Raw genomic sequence first — 23,528 nt, 5'->3', positions numbered from 1 at the left:
AACGACATTCCTTTTGGCTGTTTTCAGCAATGTCTTGTGCTGCCGGGTGAGGCCATCCGCACCACACCGAGGCCTATTCTGCTAACATAGGTCATCTAAATTACACCAGGGCCTGTGGCCTGCGCTGACGCCGTCTACATTACACCAGGGCCTGTGCTTCTGGCTGAGACCATGGACACCACACCAGGACCTGTGCTGCTGGCTGAGGCTTTGGACACCACCCCATGGCCTGTGGCTCTGGCTGAGGCCATTTACACCACACACGGCCTGTGGCTCTGGATGAGGCCGTCTACAACACACCAAGGGCTGTACTACTGGATGAGGCCATGTTTATCACCCCAGGGCCTGTGGTGCTGGCTGAGGCCAACTACACCAAACAAGGGCCTGTGGCTCTGTCTGAGGCCATCTACACCACACCAGGGCCAGTGCTTCTGGCTGAGGCCATGGACACCACGCCAGGGCCTGTGCTTCTGGCTGTGGACCTGTGCAGCCAGCTTAGGCCACCTACACCACACCAGGGCCTGTGGCTCTGGCTGAGGCCGTCTACATCACACCAGGGCCTGTGCTACTGGCTGAGGCCATGGACACCACACCAAGACCTGTGCTGCTGGCTGAAGCTATGGACACCACACCAGGGCATTTGGCTCTGGCTGAGGCCATGAACACCACACCAGGGCCTGTGGCTCTGGCTGAGGCCAGCTACACCACACCACGGCCAGTGCATCTGGCTGAGGCTATGGACACCACACCAGGGCCTGTAGTGCTGGCTGTGGACCTGTGCAGCCAGCTTAGGCCACCTACACCACACCATGGCCTGTGGCTCTGGCTGAAGCAGTCTACATCACACCAGGGCCTGTGCTACTGGCTGAGACCATGCACACCACAAAGGGCCTGTGGTGCTGACTGAGGCAACCTACACCACAACAGGGCCTGTGGCTCCTGATGAGGCCATCTACAACACACCAAGGGCCTGTGTCTCTGGCTGAGACCATCTACACCACACCAGGGCCTGTGCCTCTAGCTGAGGCCATGTACACCACACCAGGGCCTGTGCTGCTGGCTGTGGACCTGTGCAGCCAGCTTAGGCCACCTACACCACACCAGGGCCTGTGCTACTGGCTGAGGCCATGGACACCACACCAGGACCTGTGCTGCTGGCTGAGGCTATGGACACCACCCCAGAGCCTTTGGATCTGGCTGAGGCCATGTACACCACACACGGCCTGTGGCTCTGGATGAGGCCGTCTACAACACACCAAGGGCTGTACTACTGGATGAGGCCATGTTTATCACCCCAGGGCCTGTGCTGCTGGCTGAGGCCAACTACACCACACAAGGGCCTGTGTCTCTGGCTGAGATCATCTACACCACACCAGGGCCTGTGCCTCTAGCTGAGGCCATGTACACCACACCAGGGCTTGTGCTGCTGGCTGTGGACCTGTGCGGCCAGCTTAGGCCACCTACACCACACCAGGGCCTGTGCTACTGGCTGAGGCTATGGACACCACACCAGTGCCTGTGGCTCTGGCTGAGGCCATGTACACCACCCCCGGGCCTTTGATGCTGGCTGAGGTCATGAACACCACACCAGGTCCTGTGGCTCTGGCTGAGGCCATCTACATCACACCAGGGCCAGTGTTTCTGGCTGAGGCGATGGACACCACACCAGGACCTGTGCTGCTGGCTGAGGCCAACTACACCACACCAGGAGCTGTGCTGCTGGCTGAGCTATGGACACCACACCAGGGCCTGTGCTGCTTGCTGTGGGCCTGTAGCTCTGGCTTAGGCCATGAACACCACACCAAGGTCTGTGGCTCTGGCTGAGGCAATCTACAACACAACATGGCCAGTGCTTCCGGATGTGGACCTGTGCAGCCAGCTTAGGACACCTACACCACACCAAGGCCTGTGGCTCTGTCTGAGGCCGTCTACACCACACCAGGACCTGTGCTACTGGCTGAGGCCATGGACACCTCTTCAGGGCCTGTGGCTTTGTCTGAGGCCATGGACACCTCTTCAGGGCCTGTGGCTTTGTCTGAGGCCATGTACAGCACACCAGGGCCTGTGGCTCTGGATGAGTTCGTCTACAACACACCAAGGACTGTGCTGCTGGATGAGGCAATGTTCATCACACCAGGGCCTGTGCGGCTGGCTGAGGCTATGGACACCACACCAGGGCCTGTGGTGCTGGCTGAGGCCAACTACACCAAACAAGGGCCTGTGGCTCTGTCTGAGGCCATCTACACCACACCAGGGCCAGTGCTTCTGGCTGAGGCCATGGACACCACACCAGGGCCTGTGCTTCTGGCTGTGGACCTGTGCAGCCAGCTTAGGCCACCTACACCACACCAGGGCCTGTGCTTCTGGCTGTGGACCTGTGCAGCCAGGTTAGGCCACCTACACCACACCAGGGCCTGTGGCTCTGGCTGAAGCCGTCTACATCACACCAGGTCCTGTGCTTCTGGTTGTGGACCTGTGCAGCCAGGTTAGGCCACCTACACCACGCCAGGGCCTGTGCTTCTGGCTGTGGACCTGTGCAGCCAGCTTAGGCCACCTACACCACACCAGGGCCTGTGGCTCTGGCTGAGGCCGTCTACATCACACCAGGGCCTGTGCTACTGGCTGAGGCCATGGACACCACACCAAGACCTGTGCTGCTGGCTGAAGCTATGGACACCACACCAGGGCATTTGGCTCTGGCTGAGGCCATGAACACCACACCAGGGCCTGTGGCTCTGGCTGAGGCCAGCTACACCACACCACGGCCAGTGCATCTGGCTGAGGCCATGGACACCACACCAGGGCCTGTACTGCTGGCTGTGGACCTGTGCAGCCAGCTTAGGCCACCTACACCACACCATGGCCTGTGGCTCTGGCTGAAGCAGTCTACATCACACCAGGGCCTGTGCTACTGGCTGAGGCCATGCACACCACACAGGGCCTGTGCTGCTGACTGAGGCAACCTACACCACAACAGGGCCTGTGGCTCCTGATGAGGCCATCTACAACACACCAAGGGCCTGTGCCTCTAGCTGAGGCCATGTACACCACACCAGGGCCTGTGCTGCTGGCTGTGGACCTGTGCAGCCAGCTTAGGCCACCTACACCACACCAGGGCCTGTGCTACTGGCTGAGGCCATGGACACCACACCAGGACCTGTGCTGCTGGCTGAGGCTATGGACACCACCCCAGAGCCTTTGGATCTGGCTGAGGCCATGTATACCACACACGGCCTGTGGCTCTGGATGAGGCCGTCTACAACACACCAAGTGCTGTACTACTGGATGAGGCCATGTTTATCACCCCAGGGCCTGTGCTGCTGGCTGAGGCCAACTACACCAAACAAGGGCCTGTGGCTCTGTCTGAGGCCATCTACACCACACCAGGGCCAGTGCTTCTGGCTGAGGCCATGGACACCACACCAGGGCCTGTGCTTCTGGCTGTGGACCTGTGCAGCCAGCTTAGGCCACCTTCACCACACCAGGGCCTGTGCTTCTGGCTGTGGACCTGTGCAGCCAGGTTAGGCCACCTACACCACACCAGGGCCTGTGGCTCTGGCTGAAGCCGTCTACATCACACCAGGTCCTATGCTTCTGGTTGTGGACCTGTGCAGCCAGGTTAGGCCACCTACACCACGCCAGGGCCTGTGCTTCTGGCTGTGGACCTGTGCAGCCAGCTTAGGCCACCTACACCACACCAGGGCCTGTGGCTCTGGCTGAGGCCGTCTACATCACACCAGGGCCTGTGCTACTGGCTGAGGCCATGGACACCACACCAAGACCTGTGCTGCTGGCTGAAGCTATGGACACCACACCAGGGCATTTGGCTCTGGCTGAGGCCATGAACACCACACCAGGGCCTGTGGCTCTGGCTGAGGCCAGCTACACCACACCACGGCCAGTGCATCTGGCTGAGGCCATGGACACCACACCAGGGCCTGTACTGCTGGCTGTGGACCTGTGCAGCCAGCTTAGGCCACCTACACCACACCATGGCCTGTGGCTCTGGCTGAAGCAGTCTACATCACACCAGGGCCTGTGCTACTGGCTGAGGCCATGCACACCACACAGGGCCTGTGCTGCTGACTGAGGCAACCTACACCACAACAGGGCCTGTGGCTCCTGATGAGGCCATCTACAACACACCAAGGGCCTGTGCCTCTAGCTGAGGCCATGTACACCACACCAGGGCCTGTGCTGCTGGCTGTGGACCTGTGCAGCCAGCTTAGGCCACCTACACCACACCAGGGCCTGTGCTACTGGCTGAGGCCATGGACACCACACCAGGACCTGTGCTGCTGGCTGAGGCTATGGACACCACCCCAGAGCCTTTGGATCTGGCTGAGGCCATGTATACCACACACGGCCTGTGGCTCTGGATGAGGCCGTCTACAACACACCAAGGGCTGTACTACTGGATGAGGCCATGTTTATCACCCCAGGGCCTGTGCTGCTGGCTGAGGCCAACTACACCACACAAGGGCCTTTGTCTCTGGCTGAGATCATCTACACCACACCAGGGCCTGTGCCTCTAGCTGAGGCCATGTACACCACACCAGGGCTTGTGCTGCTGGCTGTGGACATGTGCAGCCAGCTTAGGCCACCTACACCACACCAGGGCTTGTGCTACTGGCTGAGGCCAGGGACACCACACCAAGGCCTGTGCTGCTGGCTGAGGCTAGGGACACCACACCAGTGCCTGTGGCTCTGGCTGAGGCCATTTACACCACCCCCGGGCCTTTGATGCTGGCTGAGGTCATGAACACCACACCAGGTCCTGTGGCTCTGGCTGAGGCCATCTACATCACACCAGGGCCAGTGTTTCTGGCTGAGGCGATGGACACCACACCAGGACCTGTGCTGCTGGCTGAGGCCAACTACACCACAACAGGAGCTGTGCTGCTGGCTGAGCTATGGACACCACACCAGGGCCTGTGCTGCTTGCTGTGGGCCTGTAGCTCTGGCTTAGGCCATGAACACCACACCAAGGTCTGTGGCTCTGGCTGAGGCAATCTACAACACAACAGGGCCTGTGCTTCCGGATGTGGACCTGTGCAGCCAGCTTAGGCCACCTACACCACACCAAGGCCTGTGGCTCTGTCTGAGGCCGTCTACACCACACCAGGACCTGTGCTACTGGCTGAGGCCATGGACACCTCTTCAGGGCCTGTGGCTTTGTCTGAGGCCATGTACACCACACCAGGGCCTGTGGCTCTGGATGAGGTCGTCTACAACACACCAAGGACTGTGCTGCTGGATGAGGCAATGTTCATCACACCAGGGCCTGTGCGGCTGGCTGAGGCTATGGACACCACACCAGGGCCTGTGGTGCTGGCTGAGGCCAACTACACCAAACAAGGGCCTGTGGCTTTGTCTGAGGCCATCTACACCACACCAGGGCCAGTGCTTCTGGCTGAGGCCATGGACACCACACCAGGGCCTGTGCTGCTGGCTGAGGCCATGGACACCACACCAGGACCTGTGCTGCTGGCTGAGGCCAACTACACCCCACCAGGGCATGTGGCTCTGTCTGAGGCCATCTACACCACACCAGGGCCAGTGCTTCTGGCTGAGGCCATGGACACCACAACAGGGCCTGTGCTGTTGGCTGAGGCTATGGACACCACACCAGTGCCTGTGGCTCTGGCTGAGGCCATGTACACCACCCCCGGGCCTTTGATGCTGGCTGAGGCCAACTACACCACACCAGGTCCTGTGGCTCTGGCTGAGGCCATTTACACCACACCAGGGCCTGTGTTGCTGATCAAAGGCTAAAATGAGTCCTTTGGTTAGGGTATTAGGCAAGCATGCAGTTACCATTAACACTGTAGTTAAATTGGAGGCTTGTGTTCGTAACTGCGAGTATTGGCCACCTCACTACTTGATACCATAAATTGACGCTTTGTGCTGACGCCAGCAGCTTACGGCCATACCGCCTTGCCAAAGCCTGATCTCGTCTGATCTCGGAAGCTATGCAAGGTTGGGCTTGGTTAGTACTTGGATGGGAGACTGCCTGGGAATACCAGGTGCTGTAAGAATTTGCTTTTCATGTCACTGAGCTGATTTTGATCCAGAGAAGGAGGGTGTTGGTGTCCATTAATGAGGCCACATTAACGACATTCCTTTTGGCTGTTTTCAGCAATGTCTTGTGCTGCCGGGTGAGGCCATCCGCACCACACCGAGGCCTATTCTGCTAACATAGGTCATCTAAATTACACCAGGGCCTGTGGCCTGCGCTGACGCCGTCTACATTACACCAGGGCCTGTGCTTCTGGCTGAGACCATGGACACCACACCAGGACCTGTGCTGCTGGCTGAGGCTTTGGACACCACCCCATGGCCTGTGGCTCTGGCTGAGGCCATTTACACCACACACGGCCTGTGGCTCTGGATGAGGCCGTCTACATCACACCAGGGCCTGTGCTACTGGCTGAGGCCATGGACACCACACCAAGACCTGTGCTGCTGGCTGAAGCTATGGACACCACACCAGGGCATTTGGCTCTGGCTGAGGCCATGAACACCACACCAGGGCCTGTGGCTCTGGCTGAGGCCAGCTACACCACACCACGGCCAGTGCATCTGGCTGAGGCCATGGACACCACCCCATGGCCTGTGGCTCTGGCTGAGGCCATTTACACCACACCAGGACCTGTGCTGCTGGCTGAGGCTTTGGACACCACCCCATGGCCTGTGGCTCTGGCTGAGGCCATTTACACCACACAGGGCCTGTGCTTCTGGCTGTGGACCTGTGCAGCCAGCTTAGGCCACCTTCACCACACCAGGGCCTGTGCTTCTGGCTGTGGACCTGTGCAGCCAGGTTAGGCCACCTACACCACACCAGGGCCTGTGGCTCTGGCTGAAGCCGTCTACATCACACCAGGTCCTGTGCTTCTGGTTGTGGACCTGTGCAGCCAGGTTAGGCCACCTACACCACGCCAGGGCCTGTGCTTCTGGCTGTGGACCTGTGCAGCCAGCTTAGGCCACCTACACCACACCAGGGTCCTGTGGCTCTGGCTGAGGCCGTCTACATCACACCAGGGCCTGTGCTACTGGCTGAGGCCATGGACACCACACCAAGACCTGTGCTGCTGGCTGAAGCTATGGACACCACACCAGGGCATTTGGCTCTGGCTGAGGCCATGAACACCACACCAGGGCCTGTGGCTCTGGCTGAGGCCAGCTACACCACACCACGGCCAGTGCATCTGGTTGAGGCCATGGACACCACACCAGGGCCTGTACTGCTGGCTGTGGACCTGTGCAGCCAGCTTAGGCCACCTACACCACACCATGGCCTGTGGCTCTGGCTGAAGCAGTCTACATCACACCAGGGCCTGTGCTACTGGCTGAGGCCATGCACACCACACAGGGCCTGTGGTGCTGACTGAGGCAACCTACACCACAACAGGGCCTGTGGCTCCTGATGAGGCCATCTACAACACACCAAGGGCCTGTGTCTCTGGCTGAGACCATCTACACCACACCAGGGCCTGTGCCTCTAGCTGAGGCCATGTACACCACACCAGGGCATGTGCTGCTGGCTGTGGACCTGTGCAGCCAGCTTAGGCCACCTACACCACACCAGGGCCTGTGCTACTGGCTGAGGCCATGGACACCACACCAGGACCTGTGCTGCTGGCTGAGGCTATGGACACCACCCCAGAGCCTTTGGATCTGGCTGAGGCCATGTACACCACACACGGCCTGTGGCTCTGGATGAGGCCGTCTACAACACACCAAGGGCTGTACTACTGGATGAGGCCATGTTTATCACCCCAGGGCCTGTGCTGCTGGCTGAGGCCAACTACACCACACAAGGGCCTGTGTCTCTGGCTGAGATCATCTACACCACACCAGGGCCTGTGCCTCTAGCTGAGGCCATGTACACCACACCAGGGCTTGTGCTGCTGGCTGTGGACCTGTGCGGCCAGCTTAGGCCACCTACACCACACCAGGGCCTGTGCTACTGGCTGAGGCTATGGACACCACACCAGTGCCTGTGGCTCTGGCTGAGGCCATGTACACCACCCCCGAGCCTTTGATGCTGGCTGAGGTCATGAACACCACACCAGGTCCTGTGGCTCTGGCTGAGGCCATCTACATCACACCAGGGCCAGTGTTTCTGGCTGAGGCGATGGACACCACACCAGGACCTGTGCTGCTGGCTGAGGCCAACTACACCACACCAGGAGCTGTGCTGCTGGCTGAGCTATGGACACCACACCAGGGCCTGTGCTGCTTGCTGTGGGCCTGTAGCTCTGGCTTAGGCCATGAACACCACACCAAAGTCTGTGGCTCTGGCTGAGGCAATCTACAACACAACATGGCCAGTGCTTCCGGATGTGGACCTGTGCAGCCAGCTTAGGACACCTACACCACACCAAGGCCTGTGGCTCTGTCTGAGGCCGTCTACACCACACCAGGACCTGTGCTACTGGCTGAGGCCATGGACACCTCTTCAGGGCCTGTGGCTTTGTCTGAGGCCATGGACACCTCTTCAGGGCCTGTGGCTTTGTCTGAGGCCATGTACACCACACCAGGGCCTGTGGCTCTGGATGAGTTCGTCTACAACACACCAAGGACTGTGCTGCTGGATTAGGCAATGTTCATCACACCAGGGCCTGTGCGGCTGGCTGAGGCTATGGACACCACACCAGGGCCTGTGGTGCTGGCTGAGGCCAACTACACCAAACAAGGGCCTGTGGCTCTGTCTGAGGCCATCTACACCACACCAGGGCCAGTGCTTCTGGCTGAGGCCATGGACACCACACCAGGGCCTGTGCTTCTTGCTGTGGACCTGTGCAGCCAGCTTAGGCCACCTACACCACACCAGGGCCTGTGCTTCTGGCTGTGGACCTGTGCAGCCAGGTTAGGCCACCTACACCACACCAGGGCCTGTGGCTCTGGCTGAAGCCGTCTACATCACACCAGGTCCTGTGCTTCTGGTTGTGGACCTGTGCAGCCAGGTTAGGCCACCTACACCACGCCAGGGCCTGTGCTTCTGGTTGTGGACCTGTGCAGCCAGCTTAGGCCACCTACACCACACCAGGGCCTGTGGCTCTGGCTGAGGCCGTCTACATCAAACCAGGGCCTGTGCTACTGGCTGAGGCCATGGACACCACACGAAGACCTGTGCTGCTGGCTGAAGCTATGGACACCACACCAGGGCATTTGGCTCTGGCTGAGGCCATGAACACCACACCAGGGCCTGTGGCTCTGTCTGAGGCCAGCTACACCACACCAGGGCCAGTGCTTCTGGCTGAGGCCATGGACACCACACCAGGGCCTGTGCTGCTGGCTGAGGCCATGGACACCACACCAGGACCTGTGCTGCTGGCTGAGGCCAACTACACCCCACCAGGGCATGTGGCTCTGTCTGAGGCCATCTACACCACACCAGGGCCAGTGCTTCTGGCTGAGGCCATGGACACCACAACAGGGCCTGTGCTGTTGGCTGAGGCTATGGACACCACACCAGTGCCTGTGGCTCTGGCTGAGGCCATGTACACCACCCCCGGGCCTTTGATGCTGGCTGAGGCCAACTACACCACACCAGGTCCTGTGGCTCTGGCTGAGGCCATTTACACCACACCAGGGCCTGTGTTGCTGATCAAAGGCTAAAATGAGTCCTTTGGTTAGGGTATTAGGCAAGCATGCAGTTACCATTAACACTGTAGTTAAATTGGAGGCTTGTGTTCGTAACTGCGAGTATTGGCCACCTCACTACTTGATACCATAAATTGACGCTTTGTGCTGACGCCAGCAGCTTACGGCCATACCGCCTTGCCAAAGCCCGATCTCGTCTGATCTCGGAAGCTATGCAAGGTTGGGCTTGGTTAGTACTTGGATGGGAGACTGCCTGGGAATACCAGGTGCTGTAAGCATTTGCTTTTCATGTCACTTAGCTGGTTTTGATCCAGAGAAGGAGGGTGTTGGTGTCAATTAATGAGGCCACATTAACGACATTCCTTTTGGCTGTTTTCAGCAATGTCTTGTGCTGCCGGGTGAGGCCATCCGCACCACACCGAGACCTATTCTGCTAACATAGGTCATCTAAATTACACCAGGGCCTGTGGCCTGCGCTGACGCCGTCTACATTACACCAGGGCCTGTGCTTCTGGCTGAGACCATGGACACCACACCAGGACCTGTGCTGCTGGCTGAGGCTTTGGACACCACCCCAGGGCCTGTGGCTCTGGCTGAGGCCATTTACACCACACAGGGCCTGTGGCTTCTGGCTGTGGACCTGTGCAGCCAGCTTAGGCCACCTACACCACACCAGGGCCTGTGGCTCTGGCAGAAGCCGTCTACATCACACCAGGTCCTGTGCTTCTGGTTGTGGACCTGTGCAGCCAGGTTAGGCCACCTACACCACGCCAGGGCCTGTGCTTCTGGCTGTGGACCTGTGCAGCCAGCTTAGGCCACCTACACCACACCAGGGCCTGTGGCTCTGGCTGAGGCCATCTACATCACACCAGGGCCTGTGCTACTGGCTGAGGCCATGGACACCACACCAAGACCTGTGCTGCTGGCTGAAGCTATGGACACCACACCAGGGCATTTGGCTCTGGCTGAGGCCATGAACACCACACCAGGGCCTGTGGCTCTGGCTGAGGCCAGCTACACCACACCACGGCCAGTGCATCTGGCTGAGGCCATGGACACCACACCAGGGCCTGTGCTGCTGGCTGTGGACCTGTGCAGCCAGCTTAGGCCACCTACACCACACCATGGCCTGTGGCTCTGGCTGAAGCAGTCTACATCACACCAGGGCCTGTGCTACTGGCTGAGGCCATGGACACCACACAGGGCCTGTGCTGCTGACTGAGGCAACCTACACCACAACAGGGCCTGTGGCTCCTGATGAGGCCATCTACAACACACCAAGGGCCTGTGTCTCTGGCTGAGACCATCTACACCACACCAGGGCCTGTGCCTCTAGCTGAGGCCATGTACACCACACCAGGGCCTGTGCTGCTGGCTGTGGACCTGTGCAGCCAGCTTAGGCCACCTACACCACACCAGGGCCTGTGCTACTGGCTGAGGCCATGGACACCACACCAGGACCTGTGCTGCTGGCTGAGGCTATGGACACCACCCCAGAGCCTTTGGATCTGGCTGAGGCCATGTACACCACACACGGCCTGTGGCTCTGGATGAGGCCGTCTACAACACACCAAGGGCTGTACTACTGGATGAGGCCATGTTTATCACCCCAGGGCCTGTGCTGCTGGCTGAGGCCAACTACACCACACAAGGGCCTGTGTCTCTGGCTGAGATCATCTACACCACACCAGGGCCTGTGCCTCTAGCTGAGGCCATGTACACCACACCAGGGCTTGTGCTGCTGGCTGTGGACCTGTGCAGCCAGCTTAGGCCACCTACACCACACCAGGGCCTGTGCTACTGGCTGAGGCCATGGACACCACACCAAGGCCTGTGCTGCTGGCTGAGGCTATGGACACCACACCAGTGCCTGTGGCTCTGGCTTAGGCCATGTACACCACCCCCGGGCCTTTGATGCTGGCTGAGGTCATGAACACCACACCAGGTCCTGTGGCTCTGGCTGAGGCCATCTACATCACACCAGGGCCAGTGTTTCTGGCTGAGGCGATGGACACCACACCAGGACCTGTGCTGCTGGCTGAGGCCAACTACACCACAACAGGAGCTGTGCTGCTGGCTGAGCTATGGACACCACACCAGGGCCTGTGCTGCTTGCTGTGGGCCTGTAGCTCTGGCTTAGGCCATGAACACCACACCAAGGTCTGTGGCTCTGGCTGAGGCAATCTACAACACAACAGGGCCTGAGCTTCCGGATGTGGACCTGTGCAGCCAGCTTAGGCCACCTACACCACACCAAGGCCTGTGGCTCTGTCTGAGGCCGTCTACACCACACCAGGACCTGTGCTACTGGCTGAGGCCATGGACACCTCTTCAAGGCCTGTGGCTCTGTCTGAGGCCGTCTACACCACACCAGGACCTGTGCTACTGGCTGAGGCCATGGACACCTCTTCAGGGCCTGTGGCTTTGTCTGAGGCCATGTACACCACACCAGGGCCTGTGGCTCTGGATGAGGTCGTCTACAACACACCAAGGACTGTGCTGCTGGATGAGGCAGTGTTCATCACACCAGGGCCTGTGCGGCTGGCTGAGGCTATGGACACCACACAGGGCCTGTGCTGCTGACTGAGGCAACCTACACCACAACAGGGCCTGTGGCTCCTGATGAGGCCATCTACAACACACCAAGGGCCTGTGTCTCTGGCTGAGACCATCTACACCACACCAGGGCCTGTGCCTCTAGCTGAGGCCATGTACACCACACCAGGGCCTGTGCTGCTGGCTGTGGACCTGTGCAGCCAGCTTAGGCCATCTACACCACACCAGGGCCAGTGCTTCTGGCTGAGGCTATGGACACCACACCAGTGCCTGTGGCTCTGGCTGAGGCCATGTACACCACCCCCGGGCCTTTGATGCTGGCTGAGGCCAACTACACCACACCAGGACCTGTGCTGCTGGCTGAGGCCAACTACACCCCACCAGGGCATGTGGCTCTGTCTGAGGCCATCTACACCACACCGGGGCCAGTGCTTCTGGCTGAGGCCATGGACACCACAACAGGGCCTGTGCTGTTGGCTGAGGCTATGGACACCACACCAGTGCCTGTGGCTCTGGCTGAGGCCATGTACACCACCCCCGGGCCTTTGATGCTGGCTGAGGCCAACTACACCACACCAGGTCCTGTGGCTCTGGCTGAGGCCATTTACACCACACCAGGGCCTGTGTTGCTGATCAAAGGCTAAAATGAGTCCTTTGGTTAGGGTATTAGGCAAGCATGCAGTTACCATTAACACTGTAGTTAAATTGGAGGCTTGTGTTCGTAACTGCGAGTATTGGCCACCTCACTACTTGATACCATAAATTGACGCTTTGTGCTGACGCCAGCAGCTTACGGCCATACCGCCTTGCCAAAGCCCGATCTCGTCTGATCTCGGAAGCTATGCAAGGTTGGGCTTGGTTAGTACTTGGATGGGAGACTGCCTGGGAATACCAGGTGCTGTAAGCATTTGCTTTTCATGTCACTGAGCTGGTTTTGATCCAGAGAAGGAGGGTGTTGGTGTCCATTAATGAGGCCACATTAACGACATTCCTTTTGGCTGTTTTCAGCAATGTCTTGTGCTGCCGGGTGAGACCATCCGCACCACACCGAGGCCTATTCTGCTAACATAGGTCATCTAAATTACACCAGGGCCTGTGGCCTGCGCTGACGCCGTCTACATTACACCAGGGCCTGTGCTTCTGGCTGAGACCATGGACACCACACCAGGACCTGTGCTGCTGGCTGAGGCTTTGGACACCACCCCAGGGCCTGTGGCTCTGGCTGAGGCCATTTACACCACACAGGGCCTGTGCTTCTGGCTGTGGACCTGTGCAGCCAGGTTAGGCCACCTACACCACACCAGGGCCTGTGGCTCTGGCTGAGGCCGTCTACATCACACCAGGTCCTGTGCTTCTGGTTGTGGACCTGTGCAGCCAGGTTAGGCCACCTACACCACGCCAGGGCCTGTGCTTCTGGTTGTGGACCTGTGCAGCCAGCTTAGGCCACCTACACCACACCAGGGCCTGTGGCTCTGGCTGAGGCCGTCTACATCACACCAGGGCCTGTGCTACTGGCTGAGGCCATGGACACCACACCAAGACCTGTGCTGCTGGCTGAAGCTATGGACACCACACCAGGGCATTTGGCTCTGGCTGAGGCCATGAACACCACACCAGGGCCTGTGGCTCTGGCTGAGGCCAGCTACACCACACCACGGCCAGTGCATCTGGCTGAGGCCATGGACACCACACCAGGGCCTGTACTGCTGGCTGTGGACCTGTGCAGCCAGCTTAGGCCACCTACACCACACCATGGCCTGTGGCTCTGGCTGAAGCAGTCTACATCACACCAGGTCCTGTGCTACTGGCTGAGGCCATGCACACCACACAGGGCCTGTGGTGCTGACTGAGGCAACCTACACCACAACAGGGCCTGTGGCTCCTGATGAGGCCATCTACAACACACCAAGGGCCTGTGCCTCTAGCTGAGACCATCTACACCACACCAGGGCCTGTGCCTCTAGCTGAGGCCATGTACACCGCAACAGGGCCTGTGCTGCTGGCTGTGGACCTGTGCAGCCAGCTTAGGCCACCTACACCACACCAGGGCCTGTGCTACTGGCTGAGGCCATGGACACCACACCAGGACCTGTGCTGCTGGCTGAGGCTATGGACACCACCCCAGAGCCTTTGGATCTGGCTGAGGCCATGTACACCACACACGGCCTGTGGCTCTGGATGAGGCCGTCTACAACACACCAAGGGCTGTACTACTGGATGAGGCCATGTTTATCACCCCAGGGCCTGTGCTGCTGGCTGAGGCCAACTACACCACACAAGGGCCTGTGTCTCTGGCTGAGATCATCTACACCACACCAGGGCCTGTGCCTCTAGCTGAGGCCATGTACACCACACCAGGGCTTGTGCTGCTGGCTGTGGACCTGTGCAGCCAGCTTAGGCCACCTACACCACACCAGGGCCTGTGCTACTGGCTGAGGCCATTGACACCACACCAAGGCCTGTGCTGCTGGCTGAGGCTATGGACACCACACCAGTGCCTGTGGCTCTGGCTGAGGCCATGTACACCACCCCCGGGCCTTTGATGCTGGCTGAGGTCATGAACACCACACCAGGTCCTGTGGCTCTGGCTGAGGCCATCTACATCACACCAGGGCCAGTGTTTCTGGCTGAGGCGATGGACACCACACCAGGACCTGTGCTGCTGGCTGAGGCCATGGACACCACACCAGGACCTGTGCTGCTGGCTGAGGCCAACTACACCACAACAGGAGCTGTGCTGCTGGCTGAGCTATGAACACCACACCAGGGCCTGTGCTGCTTGCTGTGGGCCTGTAGCTCTGGCTTAGGCCATGAACACCACACCAAGGTCTGTGGCTCTGGCTGAGGCAATCTACAACACAACAGGGCCAGTTCTTCCGGATGTGGACCTGTGCAGCTAGCTTAGGACATCTACACCACACCAAGGACTGTGGCTCTGTCTGAGGCCGTCTACACCACACCAGGACCTGTGCTACTGGCTGAGGCCATGGACACCTCTTCAGGGCCTGTGGCTTTGTCTGAGGCCATGGACACCTCTTCAGGGCCTGTGGCTTTGTCTGAGGCCATGTACACCACACCAGGGCCTGTGGCTCTGGATGAGTTCGTCTACAACACACCAAAGACTGTGCTGCTGGATGAGGCAATGTTCATCACACCAGGGCCTGTGCGGCTGGCTGAGACTATGGACACCACACCAGGGCCTGTGGTGCTGGCCGAGGCCAACTACACCAAACAAGGGCCTGTGGCTCTGTCTGAGGCCATCTACACCACACCAAGGTCTGTGGCTCTGGCTGAGGCAATCTACAACACAACAGGGCCTGTGCTTCCGGATGTGGACCTGTGCAGCCAGCTTAGGCCACCTACACCACACCAAGGCCTGTGGCTCTGTCTGAGGCCGTCTACACCACACCAGGACCTGTGCTACTGGCTGAGGCCATGGACACCTCTTCAGGGCCTGTGGCTTTGTCTGAGGCCATGTACACCACACCAGGGCCTGTGGCTCTGGATGAGGTCGTCTACAACACACCAAGGACTGTGCTGCTGGATGAGGCAATGTTCATCACACCAGGGCCTGTGCGGCTGGCTGAGGCTATGGACACCACACCAGGGCCTGTGGTGCTGGCTGAGGCCAACTACACCAAACAAGGGCCTGTGGCTCTGTCTGAGGCCATCTACACCACACCAGGGCCAGTGCTTCTGGCTGAGGCCATGGACACCACACCAGGGCCTGTGCTGCTGGCTGAGGCCATGTACACCACACCAGGACCTGTGCTGCTGGCTGAGGCCAACTACACCCCACCCGGGCATGTGGCTCTGTCTGAGGCCATCTACACCACACCAGGGCCAGTGCTTCTGGCTGAGGCCATGGACACCACAACAGGGCCTGTGCTGTTGGCTGAGGCTATGGACACCACACCAGTGCCTGTGGCTCTGGCTGAGGCCATGTACACCACCCCCGGGCCTTTGATGCTGGCTGAGGCCAACTACACCACACCAGGTCCTGTGGCTCTGGCTGAGGCCATTTACACCACACCAGGGCCTGTGTTGCTGATCAAAGGCTAAAATGAGTCCTTTGGTTAGGGTATTAGGCAAGCATGCAGTTACCATTAACACTGTAGTTAAATTGGAGGCTTGTGTTCGTAACTGCGAGTATTGGCCACCTCACTACTTGATATCATAAATTGACGCTTTGTGCTTACGCCAGCAGCTTACGGCCATACCGCCTTGCCAAAGCCCGATCTCGTCTGATCTCGGAAGCTATGCAAGGTTGGGCTTGGTTAGTACTTGGATGGGAGACTGCCTGGGAATACCAGGTGCTGTAAGAATTTGCTTTTCATGTCACTGAGCTGGTTTTGATCCAGAGAAGGAGGGTGTTGGTGTCCATTAATGAGGCCACATTAACGACATTCCTTTTGGCTGTTTTCAGCAATGTCTTGTGCTGCCGGGTGAGGCCATCCGCACCACACCGAGGCCTATTCTGCTAACATAGGTCATCTAAATTACACCAGGGCCTGTGGCCTGCGCTGACGCCGTCTACATTACACCAGGGCCTGTGCTTCTGGCTGAGACCATGGACACCACACCAGGACCTGTGCTGCTGGCTGAGGCTTTGGACACCACCCCATGGCCTGTGGCTCTGGCTGAGGCCATTTACACCACACAGGGCCTGTGCTTCTGGCTGTGGACCTGTGCAGCCAGCTTAGGCCACCTTCACCACACCAGGGCCTGTGCTTCTGGCTGTGGACCTGTGCAGCCAGGTTAGGCCACCTACACCACACCAGGGCCTGTGGCTCTGGCTGAAGCCGTCTACATCACACCAGGTCCTGTGCTTCTGGTTGTGGACCTGTGCAGCCAGGTTAGGCCACCTACACCACGCCAGGGCCTGTGCTTCTGGCTGTGGACCTGTGCAGCCAGCTTAGGCCACCTACACCACACCAGGGCCTGTGGCTCTGGCTGAGGCCGTCTACATCACACCAGGGCCTGTGCTACTGGCTGGGGCCATGGACACCACACCAAGACCTGTGCTGCTGGCTGAAGCTATGGACACCACACCAGGGCATTTGGCTCTGGCTGAGGCCATGAACACCACACCAGGGCCTGTGGCTCTGGCTGAGGCCAGCTACACCACACCACGGCCAGTGCATCTGGCTGAGGCCATGGACACCACACCAGGGCCTGTACTGCTGGCTGTGGACCTGTGCAGCCAGCTTAGGCCACCTACACCACACCATGGCCTGTGGCTCTGGCTGAAGCAGTCTACATCACACCAGGGCCTGTGCTACTGGCTGAGGCCATGCACACCACACAGGGCCTGTGGTGCTGACTGAGGCAACCTACACCACAACAGGGCCTGTGGCTCCTGATGAGGCCATCTACAACACACCAAGGGCCTGTGTCTCTGGCTGAGACCATCTACACCACACCAGGGCCTGTGCCTCTAGCTGAGGCCATGTACACCACACCAGGGCCTGTGCTGCTGGCTGTGGACCTGTGCAGCCAGCTTAGGCCACCTACACCACACCAGGGCCTGTGCTACTGGCTGAGGCCATGGACACCACACCAGGACCTGTGCTGCTGGCTGAGGCTATGGACACCACCCCAGAGCCTTTGGATCTGGCTGAGGCCATGTACACCACACACGGCCTGTGGCTCTGGATGAGGCCGTCTACAACACACCAAGGGCTGTACTACTGGATGAGGCCATGTTTATCACCCCAGGGCCTGTGCTGCTGGCTGAGGCCAACTACACCACACAAGGGCCTGTGTCTCTGGCTGAGATCATCTACACCACACCAGGGCCTGTGCCTCTAGCTGAGGCCATGTACACCACACCAGGGCTTGTGCTGCTGGCTGTGGACCTGTGCAGCCAGCTTAGGCCACCTACACCACACCAGGGCCTGTGCTACTGGCTGAGGCCATTGACACCACACCAAGGCCTGTGCTGCTGGCTGAGGCTATGGACACCACACCAGTGCCTGTGGCTCTGGCTGAGGCCATGTACACCACCCCCGGGCCTTTGATGCTGGCTGAGGTCATGAACACCACACCAGGTCCTGTGGCTCTGGCTGAGGCCATCTACATCACACCAGGGCCAGTGTTTCTGGCTGAGGCGATGGACACCACACCAGGACCTGTGCTGCTGGCTGAGGCCAACTACACCACAACAGGAGCTGTGCTGCTGGCTGAGGTATGGACACCACACCAGGGCCTGTGCTGCTTGCTGTGGGCCTGTAGCTCTGGCTTAGGCCATGAACACCACACCAAGGTCTGTGGCTCTGGCTGAGGCAATCTACAACACAACAGGGCCTGTGCTTCCGGATGTGGACCTGTGCAACCAGCTTAGGACACCTACACCACACCAAGGACTGTGGCTCTGTCTGAGGCCGTCTACACCACACCAGGACCTGTGCTACTGGCTGAGGCCATGGACACCTCTTCAGGGCCTGTGGCTTTGTCTGAGGCCATGGACACCTCTTCAGGGCCTGTGGCTTTGTCTGAGGCCATGTACACCACACCAGGGCCTGTGGCTCTGGATGAGTTCGTCTACAACACACCAAGGACTGTGCTGCTGGATGAGGCAATGTTCATCACACCAGGGCCTGTGCGGCTGGCTGAGGCTATGGACACCACACCAGGGCCTGTGGTGCTGGCCGAGGCCAACTACACCAAACAAGGGCCTGTGGCTCTGTCTGAGGCCATCTACACCACACCAGGGCCAGTGCTTCTGGCTGAGGCCATGGACACCACACCAGGGCCTGTGCTGCTGGCTGAGGCCATGGACACCACACCAGGACCTGTGCTGCTGGCTGAGGCCAACTACACCCCACCAGGGCATGTGGCTCTGTCTGAGGCCATCTACACCACACCAGGGCCAGTGCTTCTGGCTGAGGCCATGGACACCACAACAGGGCCTGTGCTGTTGGCTGAGGCTATGGACACCACACCAGTGCCTGTGGCTCTGGCTGAGGCCATGTACACCACCCCCGGGCCTTTGATGCTGGCTGAGGCCAACTACACCACACCAGGTCCTGTGGCTCTGGCTGAGGCCATTTACACCACACCAGGGCCTGTGTTGCTGATCAAAGGCTAAAATGAGTCCTTTGGTTAGGGTATTAGGCAAGCATGCAGTTACCATTAACACTGTAGTTAAATTGGAGGCTTGTGTTCGTAACTGCGAGTATTGGCCACCTCACTACTTGATACCATAAATTGACGCTTTGTGCTGACGCCAGCAGCTTACGGCCATACCGCCTTGCTAAAGCCTGATCTCGTCTGATCTCGGAAGCTATGCAAGGTTGGGCTTGGTTAGTACTTGGATGGGAGACTGCCTGGGAATACCAGGTGCTGTAAGAATTTGCTTTTCATGTCACTGAGCTGATTTTGATCCAGAGAAGGAGGGTGTTGGTGTCCATTAATGAGGCCACATTAACGACATTCCTTTTGGCTGTTTTCAGCAATGTCTTGTGCTGCCGGGTGAGGCCATCCGCACCACACCGAGGCCTATTCTGCTAACATAGGTCATCTAAATTACACCAGGGCCTGTGGCCTGCGCTGACGCCGTCTACATTACACCAGGGCCTGTGCTTCTGGCTGAGACCATGGACACCACACCAGGACCTGTGCTGCTGGCTGAGGCTTTGGACACCACCCCAGGGCCTGTGGCTCTGGCTGAGGCCATTTACACCACACAGGGCCTGTGCTTCTGGCTGTGGACCTGTGCAGCCAGCTTAGGCCACCTTCACCACACCAGGGCCTGTGCTTCTGGCTGTGGACCTCTGCAGCCAGGTTAGGCCACCTACACCACACCAGGGCCTGTAGCTCTGGCTGAAGCCGTCTACATCACACCAGGTCCTGTGCTTCTGGTTGTGGACCTGTGCAGCCAGCTTAGGCCACCTACACCACGCCAGGGCCTGTGCTTCTGGCTGTGGACCTGTGCAGCCAGCTTAGGCCACCTACACCACACCAGGGCCTGTGGCTCTGGCTGAGGCCGTCTACATCACACCAGGGCCTGTGCTACTGGCTGAGGCCATGGACACCACACCAAGACCTGTGCTGCTGGCTGAAGCTATGGACACCACACCAGGGCATTTGGCTCTGGCTGAGGCCATGAACACCACACCAGGGCCTGTGGCTCTGGCTGAGGCCAGCTACACCACACCACGGCCAGTGCATCTGGCTGAGGCTATGGACACCACACCAGGGCCTGTAGTGCTGGCTGTGGACCTGTGCAGCCAGCTTAGGCCACCTACACCACACCATGGCCTGTGGCTCTGGCTGAAGCAGTCTACATCACACCAGGGCCTGTGCTACTGGCTGAGACCATGCACACCACAAAGGGCCTGTGGTGCTGACTGAGGCAACCTACACCACAACAGGGCCTGTGGCTCCTGATGAGGCCATCTACAACACACCAAGGGCCTGTGTCTCTGGCTGAGACCATCTACACCACACCAGGGCCTGTGCCTCTAGCTGAGGCCATGTACACCACACCAGGGCCTGTGCTGCTGGCTGTGGACCTGTGCAGCCAGCTTAGGCCACCTACACCACACCAGGGCCTGTGCTACTGGCTGAGGCCATGGACACCACACCAGGACCTGTGCTGCTGGCTGAGGCTATGGACACCACCCCAGAGCCTTTGGATCTGGCTGAGGCCATGTACACCACACACGGCCTGTGGCTCTGGATGAGGCCGTCTACAACACACCAAGGGCTGTACTACTGGATGAGGCCATGTTTATCACCCCAGGGCCTGTGCTGCTGGCTGAGGCCAACTACACCACACAAGGGCCTGTGTCTCTGGCTGAGATCATCTACACCACACCAGGGCCTGTGCCTCTAGCTGAGGCCATGTACACCACACCAGGGCTTGTGCTGCTGGCTGTGGACCTGTGCGGCCAGCTTAGGCCACCTACACCACACCAGGGCCTGTGCTACTGGCTGAGGCTATGGACACCACACCAGTGCCTGTGGCTCTGGCTGAGGCCATGTACACCACCCTCGGGCCTTTGATGCTGGCTGAGGTCATGAACACCACACCAGGTCCTGTGGCTCTGGCTGAGGCCATCTACATCACACCAGGGCCAGTGTTTCTGGCTGAGGCGATGGACACCACACCAGGACCTGTGCTGCTGGCTGAGGCCAACTACACCACACCAGGAGCTGTGCTGCTGGCTGAGCTATGGACACCACACCAGGGCCTGTGCTGCTTGCTGTGGGCCTGTAGCTCTGGCTTAGGCCATGAACACCACACCAAGGTCTGTGGCTCTGGCTGAGGCAATCTACAACACAACATGGCCAGTGCTTCCGGATGTGGACCTGTGCAGCCAGCTTAGGACACCTACACCACACCAAGGCCTGTGGCTCTGTCTGAGGCCGTCTACACCACACCAGGACCTGTGCTACTGGCTGAGGCCATGGACACCTCTTCAGGGCCTGTGGCTTTGTCTGAGGCCATGGACACCTCTTCAGGGCCTGTGGCTTTGTCTGAGGCCATGTACAGCACACCAGGGCCTGTGGCTCTGGATGAGTTCGTCTACAACACACCAAGGACTGTGCTGCTGGATGAGGCAATGTTCATCACACCAGGGCCTGTGCGGCTGGCTGAGGCTATGGACACCACACCAGGGCCTGTGGTGCTGGCTGAGGCCAACTACACCAAACAAGGGCCTGTGGCTCTGTCTGAGGCCATCTACACCACACCAGGGCCAGTGCTTCTGGCTGAGGCCATGGACACCACACCAGGGCCTGTGCTTCTGGCTGTGGACCTGTGCAGCCAGCTTAGGCCACCTACACCACACCAGGGCCTGTGCTTCTGGCTGTGGACCTGTGCAGCCAGGTTAGGCCACCTACACCACACCAGGGCCTGTGGCTCTGGCTGAAGCCGTCTACATCACACCAGGTCCTGTGCTTCTGGTTGTGGACCTGTGCAGCCAGGTTAGGCCACCTACACCACGCCAGGGCCTGTGCTTCTGGCTGTGGACCTGTGCAGCCAGCTTAGGCCACCTACACCACACCAGGGCCTGTGGCTCTGGCTGAGGCCGTCTACATCACACCAGGGCCTGTGCTACTGGCTGAGGCCATGGACACCACACCAAGACCTGTGCTGCTGGCTGAAGCTATGGACACCACACCAGGGCATTTGGCTCTGGCTGAGGCCATGAACACCACACCAGGGCCTGTGGCTCTGGCTGAGGCCAGCTACACCACACCACGGCCAGTGCATCTGGCTGAGGCCATGGACACCACACCAGGGCCTGTACTGCTGGCTGTGGACCTGTGCAGCCAGCTTAGGCCACCTACACCACACCATGGCCTGTGGCTCTGGCTGAAGCAGTCTACATCACACCAGGGCCTGTGCTACTGGCTGAGGCCATGCACACCACACAGGGCCTGTGCTGCTGACTGAGGCAACCTACACCACAACAGGGCCTGTGGCTCCTGATGAGGCCATCTACAACACACCAAGGGCCTGTGCCTCTAGCTGAGGCCATGTACACCACACCAGGGCCTGTGCTGCTGGCTGTGGACCTGTGCAGCCAGCTTAGGCCACCTACACCACACCAGGGCCTGTGCTACTGGCTGAGGCCATGGACACCACACCAGGACCTGTGCTGCTGGCTGAGGCTATGGACACCACCCCAGAGCCTTTGGATCTGGCTGAGGCCATGTATACCACACACGGCCTGTGGCTCTGGATGAGGCCGTCTACAACACACCAAGGGCTGTACTACTGGATGAGGCCATGTTTATCACCCCAGGGCCTGTGCTGCTGGCTGAGGCCAACTACACCACACAAGGGCCTTTGTCTCTGGCTGAGATCATCTACACCACACCAGGGCCTGTGCCTCTAGCTGAGGCCATGTACACCACACCAGGGCTTGTGCTGCTGGCTGTGGACATGTGCAGCCAGCTTAGGCCACCTACACCACACCAGGGCCTGTGCTACTGGCTGAGGCCAGGGACACCACACCAAGGCCTGTGCTGCTGGCTGAGGCTAGGGACACCACACCAGTGCCTGTGGCTCTGGCTGAGGCCATTTACACCACCCCCGGGCCTTTGATGCTGGCTGAGGTCATGAACACCACACCAGGTCCTGTGGCTCTGGCTGAGGCCATCTACATCACACCAGGGCCAGTGTTTCTGGCTGAGGCGATGGACACCACACCAGGACCTGTGCTGCTGGCTGAGGCCAACTACACCACAACAGGAGCTGTGCTGCTGGCTGAGCTATGGACACCACACCAGGGCCTGTGCTGCTTGCTGTGGGCCTGTAGCTCTGGCTTAGGCCATGAACACCACACCAAGGTCTGTGGCTCTGGCTGAGGCAATCTACAACACAACAGGGCCTGTGCTTCCGGATGTGG

At 59.4% G+C, this 23,528-nt stretch overlaps 2 non-coding genes and 3 pseudogenes across 2 annotated transcripts; all 5 read left to right on the top strand.

Annotated features, from left to right (window-relative positions):
* The first annotated feature begins 5,919 nt into the window (after window positions 1-5,919).
* LOC134630014 (5S ribosomal RNA) lies at window positions 5,920-6,038 on the top strand (annotated as a pseudogene).
* A 3,730-nt stretch (window positions 6,039-9,768) lies between these two features.
* On the top strand, window positions 9,769-9,887 carry LOC134630183 (5S ribosomal RNA). The gene has a single exon (XR_010094245.1). It is a non-coding gene; the product is annotated as a 5S ribosomal RNA (ribosomal RNA).
* A 3,066-nt stretch (window positions 9,888-12,953) lies between these two features.
* On the top strand, window positions 12,954-13,072 carry LOC134630182 (5S ribosomal RNA). Its single transcript, XR_010094244.1, has one exon. It is a non-coding gene; the product is annotated as a 5S ribosomal RNA (ribosomal RNA).
* Window positions 13,073-16,371: 3,299 nt separating this feature from the next.
* On the top strand, window positions 16,372-16,490 carry LOC134629898 (5S ribosomal RNA; annotated as a pseudogene).
* A 2,909-nt stretch (window positions 16,491-19,399) lies between these two features.
* Window positions 19,400-19,518, top strand: LOC134629944 (5S ribosomal RNA; annotated as a pseudogene).
* The last annotated feature ends 4,010 nt before the right edge of the window (window positions 19,519-23,528 follow it).

The sequence above is a fragment of the Pelmatolapia mariae genome, linkage group LG6 (assembly GCF_036321145.2).
Source record: "Pelmatolapia mariae isolate MD_Pm_ZW linkage group LG6, Pm_UMD_F_2, whole genome shotgun sequence".
Taxonomy (NCBI): Eukaryota; Metazoa; Chordata; class Actinopteri; order Cichliformes; family Cichlidae; genus Pelmatolapia; species Pelmatolapia mariae.
The sequence above is the reverse complement of the archived record's forward strand: the minus strand, read 5'-3'. Positions and strand labels throughout refer to the sequence as shown.